The 10,413-nt window shown below is 36.5% G+C and overlaps 1 protein-coding gene across 1 annotated transcript in view; it reads right to left on the reverse strand.

Moving 5' to 3' along the window:
- The window catches only part of LOC105302452 (guanine nucleotide-binding protein G(q) subunit alpha), a 284,051-nt gene that overhangs the window by 209,562 nt on the left and 64,076 nt on the right, over positions 1-10,413 (reverse strand). The window lies entirely within an intron of this gene.

The following is a 10,413-nucleotide window of genomic DNA, read 5'->3' on the forward strand; positions in this document are numbered from 1 at the left end:
TTTCAATATCTGCTTTCTCATGTCTTAAAAACATTTGTACAGAGAAATATGAAAATGCTTAGAAGCAGTTATCTCAAGGGAGGGAATGAGGAAACAGAAGGCAGCCTTTCCCCCTAATCTCCATGCTATTTGAAATATTTTATGTTCATACACTGCACTTATTTTTCGCTAAATACTTTTCACAAAAGAACCAGTTAACTTGCATAAAAATATGTATATACAGGGACAGTCACTGCAATGTTCTCATGGCTAGGGGAAAAAAGGATGGAAAATAACAGGTAGAAACTGGAACAATCAATAAACGGGGTCTTGGTACAATAAGATTACATCTATAAAATAATACTAGGCAGCTACGAAAAATACTATGTTGTCACTGGAAACATCTGCAATATATAAAAAAACAGGTTATAGAACAACTTTTAATTTGAAAAAAAATCTGCATTCTTTAGATAAGATTAAAAGCACTGTGAGGACAAGATTTATATCCTCTATCTTTACCCCAATATATGTTGTTTAAGGCACATCTATAAAATACGAACGCTGAATGAACATAATCAGCCTTTAGAAGAATCATCTTCATTCATTTATTTTAATCATTTGGCTCTTGTTAAAGATATGTTTGTACTCACCTTTCACAAACACCTTCAGAGCCAGTTTACAAGTTATACAAGATAAATTAGTCTCAAGGCCTTATAGTTTACTTCACTGTTCATCTAAAACGTTATTATCTAGATGGTCAACCTATTTATGAAAAGCCCAACTTGTTCTCAATCCACTGTTGGAATGAGCCCCTCGCCTCCAGAGGAAAGGCTTCCTTGCAGAGAGGAGGCTGCAAAGAAGAACTCCAAAGCCCTTTCTACCACCAACCTTTGATTTTTTTACATTCAGTTTGAGGGAAAGAAGCTTAAAGGGGTTATCTCGAAAAGTCATCAGATCCAAGAGCTCTGAATGATCTCAAAGAAAAGTTACATTTCAGTTTCCTCAATAAGCTTTTTCAGTATTCTTCACTCTACCCCAAGGATCAGTCAAAGTGACACAAAGCAAGTCTACTGATGCAGGCCAAGGGGAATGGCATTGATTCTGGGCTGAGACTCTGCCTTTACACCACAAAGAGCTCTGCTCCTCACCACACTCATTGAAGCTACCTGCCAAAAGGGATATTGATGGTCATTAGCATAACCATGAGTGCATAAAAAGGCAAAGCTCAAATACATCCAATTCCCTATTAAAAAGTTTCTTGGGAAGGCTGAAATTGCATAATATCTGTATTTTGTATTTCTCTCTCCCACTTAATAATGTGAAAAATATGCACAAAGTTGGGTTGATTCAAAGCAAAAAATATATTCAGTCATATTTAAGAAGTTTTTGTGATGTTATTCTAAAAGTTCCATTGGGGTAAAACATGACCTAACAATTTTACAAAACAAAGAAGAACATAAAGAAACCTTTTAAATTGCACTTTCAAAGAACTTTCCCTGCATATGTCAAATCCAATATAAAAATAAGAACAGCACACAGAATATTTTATAAGAAATTCTCTTTCCTATTTCTCAACTTTTAGTCATTTTATAACAAAAATATAAATGGCATACAAAAAAGACACTAAGTATATTCGTAGTATGCCTTTATTCCAATGGATTCTTAAGTTTATTATATTTTATTTTCAAATGATTAACTTAGAACACTAAGGAAATGAAGAAAAATTAATATTGCAGACAAAAATTTAATTAAGTTTTAGATTTTATAAAATTTTCTTTAAGTTATTTATCAAATTTCAATACCAAAGAGCCAGTATGCATTTAACTTATATATGCATTTAACTTAGTGTTTTCCAAATTCAATTTACCATGCTATCGGAAATGTGTTACTTGACTACTAAAATGCAACATTTGTTTCATTCCATCTATTGCTTAATAATTCATAGATAAATATCTAAGAAGCCCATTAATAAATAATGAACAAAAACAAAATATTAGATGCTGTGCTAGTGACTCAAACTAAAAGACAAAATTGAGACTGGGAAAACATGAAAAACACTTCTAATGGGGAAAGCAGAGAAATAATAAGTATATATTTAAGAGCCCTATCAAAATGAATAATTCTCTATAATTCACTATAGAAGTTTTAATAAACATAACAAACTATTTTTAAGTTAGATCATGGACAAAATCATACACTTCAATACAGTTGTATCATGTTGAGTTCCGAAGAGTATCATCTCCATTAAGCCTACTAGATGGAAACCACTGCTAACAATGTGGAGGCGAGGTTAGGTGAGGCAGGCTCCTAAGACGCTGCTCTGGGAGACACCCCCAGCCTGTCTGGTGTGCTCTCGGCAAGGCCCATCCCTGGAGGTAAAGGGCCAGGTGTATTTTGACAAGTTCTTGAGATGCTTCTGATGTGCATCAAAGTTCAAGAACCCCTAATTATTCCCTGCTGTCTCTCAACAAAATCATTTCTGGGTGTTTATTGTTATTTCCATGTGCACGATATTTAAAAAAACAAACAAACAAACAAACAAAAACCAATCTATATGCTTTGAAAATCATTGAGGGTTTTTAAGGCAATATCCAAAAGCTGGTGTGAATAAGATGAGAGAGCTCCATGGAGGAATGGCACCGTCTCCCCTTTGCCCTTTCCAGAGGAATCTGCCTTGCAGTGTGCGCATTTGCAGGGGAGGAGCCAGAATTAGAAACTGCTTCAAGGGTCTGTCTCCCAACAATGAATCCCTGCACACCTAAACCCAGCAGCAGGCCTTCTTTTCTTTCTTAAAAAGAAAAAAAAAAACAAAATCTGAGCATTGTTCATGTGTGACTGCTTTGTTAAGTAATCCTCTTATGGCATTTAATCTGCCTGTGTTTGAACAGATAATAAATGCTGTGACTATCAAAACTAAGTAAATCGAATACAGCTGGCTGGAAATGAGACAGAACTAAGTAACAACTGCAATGAACTCTTACATCAGGGACCTAGCTTATTATCTGGTGTGGCATAGTCCTTCCCTTAAAACCCAACTTGACTCTTGGAATTTATCCTCCCCCAATACATGCCCACTGTTAAAGAAACAACCAATTAAAGTGTTATCCCTCAGTGTCAAAAATATTTAATTCTCTATTCCCATCAAACTCAAAAATCTGGTCCCAATATCTGATACAACATTGTATCTCACTTAACTGAATGTTCAGCACAAAACATAATGCTTTCTTCCAGAAAAAGATGTAATATGTCTTTGAAACTCCGCAATGAAAACTGTTTCATTTCCTTATCACCTTCGTTTATACGTGACCTTGAAAAGTCGTTTTAGTCTTTGCTCACATCTCATACCAGCAAATGGTAATATCATAGAGACAGGATTCAGTTGGGTTTCAATGAAAGAGGCACTGTAACTAGGTTTCCACCTCTCTGGAACAGGTATTTTGCCTTTTTTTCTTCCTCATTTGTTTAGCTCAACAACATGCCAAATGGTTTCAGAGAATTCCAATTAACAGGAAGTCATCTTCCTTCTATTCAATAAGTGTCAAAGCAAAGAAAGGTGCGTCTAATGCATCATCAACTTGGCCACGATGCTACCATCATAAGTCTCAAGGAACAGAACTGACAGCCCTCGAATTTTCAGACTTGTGTTTCAGAAGCATCCTGATGCTTGCTCAAACAGAAGAATGATACCCAGAGTCAGGCTCAATAGCACTGTTGAGCATACATACCAGTTGTGTGACTTCCCCTCTGTTTCAGAATTTCCTGGACAGTTTAACATCAAATATGATCAGTGTTGAAAAAAGCTTGTCATATTTCAAAAAAAAAATGTTAGAGCTAAAAAGACAGAAAATTAGAATCCCAGAGTTGCAAAAGGCCTTCAAGATCCTGTCTCTACCTCAAACTCCTTATTTATTACAGACACATAACCTGAGGCCCAGAGTTATTAAGAGACCACGCTAAATCCATAGCAGGCTAATGGCAAAACCAGGCTTGGCAACGAGGCCTCCGGATTCTTGCCACAGTGCTATTAGGCTGACAAAATGTCCCCAGTCATTCCTGTGTTAACCACCAACACAATAATAAAGTCTGTCTAAGAAAAGCAATAGTAGTGTCTAGAGAAAACTCCATAGTAGCACTCTGGGTAATATGCTCAATTCTCATTGAATTTGGTCCTGCCCATTGCATGATTTCTGTTAAACCAGGTCTCTCTTGCATAACCACAGAATAATAGCTGACCAGCTAGTAAACCTGAAGTAGTGAAGATGCAAGCATAGCACACTGAATACTGTCAATGCTGAAAATGTTCAAATTTCACAGTGATTGCTCCAAGATAAGTATGGGAGGTGAGGAGAGACTTTCTAGCACCTTTACTCCTTACTGACATCAAAGAAAAATACTTGTTTCTATTCATATACAAAGCAAATTTGCATTGTTATAAAAATAAATAACAGTAAGTTCCATTAATGCAAAATTTAATAAACTATGCAAGAATTTTGCTCAATAATTCTCAAAAAGCTTAAACCAATTTATTAAAAACCTGACTAGTGTAAACATGAAAAGAATAAAACAGGTATGTAATTTGTCTACTTCAAGTCACTTGGTAGATAAATTTTGGATTAATCTAAGCTCTTTTTATAGGTATTATAAACCTTTAGATTTGCAGTACATAAAGGAAGTGCTCTCTGGTAATAACTTTGCCTAAAATATTCAGTAGACTTTTTGATTTAGGTATATCCAAAAATCATCCTCACTTAAAGCTGTGAAACAACGATAACAAGTAATCACTGTTTCCACTCAAAATCAAGAGGTGATGTTTCCCTTCTTCTGATGATGATTCCTCAGCTGCCTTTGGTGGGTCCATTATAAATAATACATTTCACGTGAAATGTTTTTGATTCTTTTTTTTTTAATAAAGATTGTAACAAGAATATATGTATTAAATACTTTCTATTTACCAGGCATTGATCTAAAGAGCTTTACCTATGTTAACTAATTTAACTCTCCCAACAATCTTATAACAGGTAGGTAATATTACTATTTTACAGAGCAATCCAGCACCATTCCATCTGAAACTTACTAGATCCCAAAACTGAAGGAGAAATGTATAGTCCAAAGACAGAGAATTTGAAGGTAACTGTTAAGGGAAAAAACTGTTGATTACTTGTGCAAATTTAAATCCCTACCATGCTGCTATTATAATCCTGTTGTGATCATTATACACTACAAAACGTCCAGTTTCTTTTCTCATGTCTTTGGAATGCGGGTAAAGCTGAAAAAATGGTTTCAAACTCCAAAAGATTAATGTTTTCCTTTTAGTCAAAGGATTCCTTACTTTCAAAGCCATACATCCTATGAAAAGATCAATTTCCAGGACAGCCATTGTAACCCTCTTGGATTAGCACTACTCGGTTACAGACTCCCTTCTTAGCATTCTAAATTCTAGTTTTCAACCTATCTCAATCCAGTGATGAGTAAAGAGCCCCATGAAGGGTGAGGAAGGAAAGCGCCCTCTCACCCAACTCTCAAAGGAAGAGAAAATGTGTAAACGAACTGCAGCTACGGAAATGGAGAGGACCATCTCTGTGCAATGCAATATGCATTTAACTGTACTCCAACATTAAATGAGACCCCCTTCACACTGACTGCTGGGAACTAGGGACACACTGCCTTTTTCCTTAAAGAAAGCAGGTAAGAGAGTTACAGAACTTGTGAATAAGACAGGAATTGGATGAAAGAGGAAATGGTACAGAGAGTTACACATCATTTATTCTGGGTTTGGAAATAGGCATAGACATTTCCCAAATAGCCTGCATAGATGGGCAAAGAGAATAGCATAGGTATCATTCATACCTACGTATAACATTCTGACACAGTACTTTGAATGAAGATGACAGCTAATAAAGTAATCTCGTTTGAGAGTGTAGCTAGGGACAGGATAATAGAAATAAATGCTGACAGTGTTAAAATAATAATGATATCCACAACAGATAAGGCCCCTGTCTCTGTCCCTGGGGGGGCATGCATCATGTAACTTGCACTACACACAGGAAGGGGCAGAGTCACTCTTGCATGGGAAGCAATTAATGAGAAGTGAATGCTCTGATGGCGGGAGGAGAGCATGGGGAATTTGCTTGTTCTCATCCAACTAGGTCAGATTCACAGAGGCGATGGAATTTCATGAGTAACTTGAATGAAAGAAAGGTCAGATATCTGCACGCTAAAGAAGCAAGGAAGGAGGGGGCTGGAGGCATCGGGTAGCCCACCTTGTTTAATATGGTGTTAGGCTGGCCCCTCCCCTCCATCACAGGAGGACAAAAGAACAGTGTTTTGAGGTCCCACACTGCTGGAGGGAATAAACTATAGGAGCCTGGGGGCAGAGTCCAATCAGAATGAAAGACAGCAGGATTTATATAGGCACAAGCTTATTGCCACCTAAAAGTTTCTGCTGGCCATGCTGCCTATGTGATATGTCAGTCGAGTGGCATCTTACATAGTGCAATGTCCTAAAGAAAAGCCACATTTTAAATGGCATGCATGTTTTTACAAGATCAAACATTATGTTATCAGTCTATGGTTAACTTTATAAATGTGTCATTTAAAAGACAAATTTTGCCTTTAGACAGGCAATGTGGACAAATTGTTTTATATTTCTGAACATTAGTTTCTTCATATTAATAAGAAGAACAGCAGAGTAGCTATTAACTGATAAACTTGTTTGGGAGGATTAAAAGGGCAAATAAATGTATTTAGCTTAGTATCTGGAGCATTGTACATTTTCAGTAAATGTTGGCTTTTTTTCATTATTTCTTAAAATCCCTTCAACACTCAGAATTTAAAACTGTGTACTGATCTACCTTTTCATGATGTTATGGGCTATGTCTCCATTGTAGCCTACTGACAATACAAAAAGAATAAAGATTAGTCTGAACAACTGACCAAATAAAATGTAATTTAAAAAGTGCATCTATAGCCCCAAGCCATAAAATACATTGCTAAAACAACAATAAATAACTTCCAGATTGTGCAATATTGTGGACTGCTTAGGCTTATTCACTAATGTGAAACATTCCGGACTTCCTTTGGAGGTTATAGAACTGACAAAATGTAAGAATGATTATATGTAAGACTGATGAATATTTTTAAGGAACCAACTTAGGTTAAATTATTTGTTAAGGTTAGGGATGTGCTTTTTACCTGGACCAGCATCTCTTTACCAAGATATCTGTCACTAAGTTCCACAATCTAATGTTATTAACAACCAGCCAGGTGAGGGAAACACAGAAAGCCATGAGTGCAGGGCAACAGGGATTAGCAGGCACTGTGGCCAAGCAGACAGTTCAACCTATCTAAAGGCAATCAAACACAAAGAAAGTCATGGTGGAGGTGAAGGTGAGACATCACCAAGTATGCAAAACAAAATGCAATCAAACCCAAAGAAGGTCATGGTGGAGGTGAAGGTGGGACATCAACTATGCGGCTGCAGGCAGATTTCCACCCACAGACTAGCAGTTTACAACCCTAATAAATTCTTCAGTTCTTTGATAATTTCCCTTTTTTCAACTCAAAAGGTATTCAAAGAGTTATCAGTAATTAATACAGTTCTCTGAAAAGAGAAATAAAGAAACAAATGATCACTCTGTTGTGCATGTAATATAAGCCTCAATGTCACTGTTTTTCAAAGGTATGGTGTACAAATACTTGTACTGGAATCATACAGGTAATGAGCCCCACAGAGTTCGATATTTAATGAGCTTCCCTTTAATATAGGTTTTGGGTTTTGTTTATCGTTAGGACTCAGGAAGCTTTAATTCTACTTAAAATGTTTTATCAAATCACCCTGCCCTTTCTTTGCAAATCTTTTCCTTCCTTTACTCTCTTATTTTCCTTCTCTTCCAAAATACCTCAAAAGCAAGATTAGTGAAAGAACTGATATTGGTTAAGATAAGTAGCCTATTCTTTTTCTACTAAAATCTTAACTTTATTTTAATACATTTGAGACTTGATTATTCTAAGAAATGAATTTTAATACTTTTGAATATAATTTTCACATGTTTTAAAACGTACCAGAGATTTGTTTTTATTCAGGTAATCATGAGGCCAACATCCTCATGATTATGGAGATAATTGCCATTGGAAAGACAGTTTGCTGCCTACAGTTTTCAAGAGAAGGGACATGCCACACCATGCAGGACCAAGTCACATCATGTGGGGCCACACAGAGAAGTACCAGGGTCAGTCAGGAGGCACAGGGAGTGAGAGAGCATGGGGAAGGGCCTTTACTGTTGTTTTCATATGGGACTGGCTTGTTTGAACAATTTCAGTGGGCTCTGGAGTGTAGGGATTCCCCTAGTTGCCTGTTACCAGGCCCTGGGGTGATATTAGGACAAGAAAATAGTGGTTCAACCTGTGAGAGCTCTAAAGGAGGTAGCTGGCAGGGTATGGCTCTGGACTGGTTCGTTTGCATATGAAAAGCATGCTAACGGGAGAGTTATTTGCTAGCTTCTGGAATGAGCCAGCTGGGATAAACAGTCTCTCCAGGATCAGCAAAGCCCTAGATGCCAGATCATCAAGAATACAAAAAATAAGAAAATACAATTAACAAAAAATGTTATTTATAAAAGATGGGATAACTGAGCTAAATTAAGACCACAGAGAATCCAAAATATCATTTCAGCCTATTACATCAACTTTCCCTCCACTAACACTTAGAACAAGTAGAAAAATAAGAAACATAAGAGTTGACTTTCTTTCTTTCATTTTACATGCCTATTTTTCTAATGCAGTACTAATGAGCACAGAAAGCCTGCAAATCATTTTGTATAAGCAACCACTTCACAAAAAATGTATGAGATCATTCTCTGTATGAGATATCTTTAACACATTTCATTATTTGAAACACATAGTTCAGGATCTAACAAACAAAATAGTTTAAAATACTGCTTGCTACCTTCTATCTAGCAGTCCCCAACCTTTCTGGCACCTGGGACCCGTGCTCCTATGAGAATCTTATGGCTGATGATCTGAGGTGGAGCTGAGGCGGTGATGCTAGGGCTGGGGGGCGGCTATAAACACAGATGAAGCTTCCCTGGCCGCCATTCACCTCCTGCTGTGTAGCCCCATTCCTAACAGGCCTCGAATCTGTACTGCTCTGCGGCCCAGCGGTTGAGGACCCCTGTTCTATATACTATCTAACAAAAATAAAATAAAATACTCTTTCCTTTGAAAAATACTCTTTCCTTATAATACCTGATAATATTTTATATATAAAATTAAAATGACAAAGACAAATGACTCAGAACCTAATAGATTATACCAGAGTTTGAATTTATACTCATTACTGAAAACAAATACTGGGAAACAACTAGGAAATAAAATATATATATATAACAATTGTTTTAAGACATTGGATAAGAGGCAACAAGAGATACAAATAAGGTAAATCCTGTAACTGCCCCAGACAACTGCCTGAAAGCAGTTTCTACAAAACATGGCAAGGACAGAGATGGGAAGTCATGGAGGCTGAAGGCTAAAATTTGCATGTTGGAACGCTGGAAGGAGAGAGCTGCACAGTGAGAAAGTTCTAGAGATGTGCACAGGGCCATCCTTGAATCTTTGGCTCAATAATGATCTATGAATGGGCATGGTAACAGTCCATGAGGCTTGGGAAAGAAACACAGAAAGCAAAGTCCGAACGATTTCCAGAGTTCACACATATTCATGTTACCACCAGTCAGAAAGGATAATACATGAATCATTGAGCCATCATAAGTGAAATTTAAGTAACCACAGTAAAGCCTGCTCTAAACTTACTCTAATTTAAAAGCAAGTCTAAAAATTATCAAACTGATTCCAAGTGAACTGTTGCATGACAGAACAAAGACCACCACTATTTAAAGGAATCCAAAAAACCCAGGAACCAACAATGGAAGATTCACAATGTCTGGCATCTAATCCAAAACTACTAGGCAAATAAAGAAACAGGAAAAGATAATCTACAAGCAGGAAAAAACTCAATAAAATTAGACCCAGAAAACGTAAGGATGTGGGAATTAGCAGACAAGGATTAAAAAAAAAAAAAAAGAATACTATCTAATTATATTCCACAATCTTAAGAATGTAGGAAAAAACATAAACATGATAAAAAGAGAACGAAATGTAGAAAAAGATCCAAATGGAACTTCTAGAGATTAAAAGTACAATATCTAAAATGAAGAATACAACAGATTGAAATAACAGCAGATGAGAAAGTGAAAAGAAACCATAAGTGAATGAGAAGACATAGCATGAGAAATTATCAAAAATGAAGCACAGAAAGAAAAAAAATTGGAAAAACTGAAAAGTCTCAGTGATGCGTGGGACTATATCCAGTTATTTAACATACCTAGAATTTGAGTCCTAGAAGGAGAGGACAGAAAAGTGGGGACATGAAAGGAAAAT

This window comes from Pteropus vampyrus, unplaced genomic scaffold (genome assembly GCF_000151845.1).
Source record: "Pteropus vampyrus isolate Shadow unplaced genomic scaffold, Pvam_2.0 Scaffold273, whole genome shotgun sequence".
Taxonomy (NCBI): domain Eukaryota; kingdom Metazoa; phylum Chordata; class Mammalia; order Chiroptera; family Pteropodidae; genus Pteropus; species Pteropus vampyrus.